Source organism: Lampetra fluviatilis, chromosome 39 (genome assembly GCF_964198595.1).
Source record: "Lampetra fluviatilis chromosome 39, kcLamFluv1.1, whole genome shotgun sequence".
NCBI lineage: Eukaryota > Metazoa > Chordata > Hyperoartia > Petromyzontiformes > Petromyzontidae > Lampetra > Lampetra fluviatilis.
The window spans coordinates 11,676,977-11,681,726 of record NC_136313.1 but is presented as its reverse complement, the minus strand read 5'-3'; positions in this window follow the sequence as shown (position 1 = coordinate 11,681,726).

Here is a 4,750-nt window from a genome sequence, read left to right as displayed (position 1 = left end):
GATGACGATGATGATGGTGATGATAACAATGATGATTATAATGATGACAGTGATGATACAAAATATGACAATTGCACTGCTAGTTCAGTGTATAATTACTGTTATATGTGATTACAATTCACTTTTTGTTTCACTTTAGAATACATATATATTGTTCAAATGTTTCACCCGTTGTCACGTGTTTAGGCATTCCACATCTGAAATGACACTAGATGTCGGTGATCGTGGTAATAACAGTGATCTTGTGTTGGTTGTCACTGTGGTGGTGGGGGTAATAGTGATCGTAGGGAGCAGTGGCACAGCGGTTACCGTGCCGCGCTATGAAACTTGTGAACCGAGTTCGATTCACACTCATGGCCAACACCAGTGATGATTATCTGAACCGGTCCTGGGCCTCCCCTAGATTAACTTAGCCTCAAATGAGTACGTGGTGCGGTGTGTAAACATCGCGACTCAGGAGACAAATGTGGTCGGGCATGGTGCTGGCCACCCATCCTCCCGTGTGCTGTTCCGGCCTTCATATGTGCTCGCTAACAGCACTTGCCCCAAAAGTTTGTTAAGGCCATATGGGGGATCTTTGTCTTTGATGGTTTGGATGATGGTGATGAATTAAGTGCCATGGTTCATGACCTTTCACGTCCAACACTTTTCCTCCCATTACCATACAGAATTACATATCGGGCGGATTGCAAGTTGTGAGTTCAAATCCTCGTTAGGGGGGTGTCGACTCAGCCCATCATCCCTCTGGGGTCGATAAAGTGAGTACCACTGGTGGGGAAGTCAACAGTGGTTGTTCTGTAGGTGAGTTTCCCCCGCCGTATGAACGTAGAATTGCCACCACTGGCTCTACAGGGCTGTAAACAGGAGATGAGCACCCAATGCCTCAGTGCTAATTTGAGCAGTGGCAGCTCACTCTGACCCGTCTTGAATGCACATCAGGGGTGAATGGTATGAAAAGCGCCGCTGTCATTGCCAGCCATGGCACTCGCCAGGGCCGAAGCCTTTGGAGGTTCTGGGGATGGCCCTACACAGCCAGATGTCCCTTTGGCACCACCCAAGTTCACTCTCCTCTTTAGCTGTACGATCTCATACCCCCCCCCTCGCCGCTTCCCATACAAGAGAACCTGGGGCCTGGTACCCACAACGATGCCCATTGTGAACACCAGAATGATGGTGGCAGGGAATGGGGCTGGTAAAGACGATGGTGAGGGTGGTAACGTACATTTATTATTTTAAATAAATAATTATTGTCTAATCAAATTATCGTATGAATATTGAAAGACGATCAAGAAAGTATCTTGTAATTGCTCGCTACGGTGCGGCTCTGAGTAATGTAATTGTGTGGTATATAGAAAAGATCGCATTGTGAGTGCGATATTAAAATCAATAAATCTCACCTGTATCTGACCTCTAGCTTGCATTAATCTCCAGTATACAGTATATATATGTGCATGTATTGTACATTTTGTAACTTTGTAAGTAAAATAAAGTATTTGTGCTTTTTTTCCTGGACGGAGAAATTATTTTATTTTCGGTGCGTGTTCATGCTGGTGGGATCGAATCAAACGTGGCCACTAAAAAGTAATACCGCGTACGACTAAATCGCTTTGCTGCACTGCATCATTATTATTACTACGGCCAAAACAAGCACACGCATGTCATAGCTAAATCAGCCGAGGTCTCATATCAGCACAAAACGATTTCGAAGACAAACAAAGCAGCGGAGCGTCAGAGCTGGTGACTGGTAATTAAGTGGTTCTGCCATCCTCTGTGAACCTTGGGTAATTGGCAGGCGGGGCCAGTGGTGGGAGGGGGTAGAGGGGGCTGCGGGGTGTGCGCAGGAGGAACCCCGCGCCAGACTCGACGCTCGGGGGAGCGGAGCAAACGGGTTCACGCGGACGGGAAGCACACGGTGCCACGTGCTCCTTCACAAAAGCGCGACTGTATCCAGGGATTAGCGAGCACGGGGAGAGGAGAAGGAGGGCGGTGAGAGGTGACGAGGAAGAGCGGGTGACAGGGGCCCATCGCTTCATCTGGGACAGCGCATGTCACGTTTAATCCTGAAACAGCGCATTTCACGTTTAATCCTGGAGTGAACTTCCAGAAATTCACCCGGTTTTGTCATTGACCCTGTGGGGCACCAACTGGAGTTTCACAACACGATGCGGGGTTTAGAATGGGTCTGAATGTGACCGGGGTAGATCAAATGCATTTAAAAACCAGATATAACATGATTTGTTTCGAGCATGTGTGTAGTCACCGGTGATCAGTCTGTCAAGTCACTGCATTTCAGAACTCAGTTAAATCATGAGCGGATGAGACCCTGAATTAAAACCCTGAATTCCCAGCGGGGCCAGCTCAGGTATCTCTGACCCCTGAACCAACCCAGACAAACTCTTAAAATAAAACACTAGCGTCGCCTTTGGACTCGCACCAAAACGTCCGCTCGCACTTCACAGCGTATGATCAAAAATTTAAATGATGGTATAGCTTTTGGCACAACAACCCGCCTGTGTGGAATGCTCTCGCTGGACTACAATAACACATAAATCGGGCGTGAACCCACCGCGCAGTGACAACTTAAATACCGTGAGCAATGGTAGCGCTATTTACATTGGGGGTTTCCACTCAGAGGCCCGCTACACACTTTCCCATTTTTAGTCAAATGGAAAATTCCGTGTCAGCTGCGGGACCGTAAAAAAAATCTATGGTCGTTTCCAAGTCCCACAGATCTGGAAATGTCCTACATGGTACGAGTTGGGGAGTTTTGCGGGACGCACGATCGCAGGACGCACGATCGCGCGCCAGCGAATTCTGGGTAATCCCGCTTTACTTGCCGAAGTGCAACGCAAACACGAAGCCTCCCCACGCCGTGTGGATTGTCGCCCGTCTGGCCCCTTTAGCGAGGCTACTGAGTCCCCGATCATCATCATCACGTCCCTTCTGTAGCTGATGTATTCCTCTCCAATCTCAGATCCGTTGCCTCTTCCACTCCACCAGTCCATATTTTTCTCAGTTGTGTTCTGCCTCTATGTGAGTGGAAGGTGAAGGTTAAGGTTGAATTTGTTTAACCAGGTGATGAAAACTCAAGGGGCCAGGATGGAGTCTCATTTGCAACAGTGACCCGGGTCACCAAAATGACGAAAAAAATCACGCAAAAAAAAGTGCAACAGTAAAGCAAAAAGAAATCTGAGCCAAAAACAACCGTGTTAAATAATAATAAATTGAAAACAATGCACAGACAAAACTAAACATTAAAAGGTGCCATTGGAACCTCTTTTGCCAGTAGCAAAATATGATAATTGTTTTTGTACCCTATTATCTGGCAACAAAACTGACACCTTTTTTTTACAAGGAGTCATGTTTGCATTGACTACAATACCTGCAGTCGGAATGCAAACAAAAACACAACTCTGATAATGTTTGCACAGGACAGTGCACAAGACAGTGCATAGATTATCAGAGTTGTGTTTTTGTTTGCATTCCGACTGCAGGTATTGTGGTCAATGCAAACATGACTCCTTGTAAAAAAGGTGTCAGTTTTGTTGCCAGGTAAAAGGGTAAAAAAACAATTATCATATTTTGCTACTGGCAAAGGAGGTTCCAATGGTGTAAATGCTTACCCCGAGCTCTCATACTCTGATGGTGCATTGTCTTTGAGTTATGCGCCTTTTGGCGTCATCTGGTCCAACACCATGTGAGACTAGGCTCTAAGGAAAGCTGTCTCGGGTGTCGACCAATCAATTTTAAGGACAGTGCATACATTATCAGAGTTGTGTTTTTGTTTGCATTCCGACTGCAGGTATTGTGGTCAATGCAAACATGACTCCTTGTAAAAAAAAGGTGTCAGTTTTGTTGCCAGATAAAAGGGTAAAAAAACAATAATCATTACAAAGGTGGTGTGGATGATCGCAACTCCGATTAGCAAAATAAGTTTAACATACATATGTAGTGACTTGCAGTGTCACTACTGTGTACACACACACGCACACGTGTGACGTCACTATGCGGTGGAGCGTCACTACCATGCGGATCTACACACACATGACGTCATCCCGTCTGGAGGTGGGAATGACGTCAGGGCCGGTTCAAGGGATCTGGAGGAGGTGTGTGAGGGCCACGGGGGTTGTGTGAGGCCGTGGCACTCTGAATGAACCTGGCTGGACACGTGACCGGATTAAGGTGGGGGCCGGGGGCCCCAGGGCCACCTTGGGGGCCACGTGGACAGCAAAAGAGTTTCTCGAGAGTTCTCGAAGGTGGGCATGGCCGGGGTGTGGCCCGGATACGCCGAGGTGCATATAAGCGGCCTGCTCACCGGGTTTGAGGCTGCTCGTGTCAAGAAAGAAGATGCCTCGTGAAGATGCCTCGTGAAGAAGAGTCAAGCCTCCAGCCAGCGTGACCAGCCAGTAGCCCTCCTGGCTGGGTCACGCTAGTTGTATCCGAGCATCAGTGTTAGTGAGTGATGGTGTGTGTTAGCGAGAATAGGTCGGTGGTCACCACCCTATGTTAAAATGTTATGTTGAGTTAACAATAAATCGTGTTGCCTCCCAAGAAGTTGTGTGTGCGCCTTATTCAAGCCCATTATATTTGGTGTCGGAAGTGGCAAACGTTAGGGTAGACTTACCTTGAGTGAGGCGCAATGATCACATGCTTTAGGCAACCTGCGATGCACTCCTCGGGAGAGGGGGACGACGACGGAGCTCTCGTCCTGCCAACAGCCCCGGGGATGGCACCCCTGGAGAGCCCCACC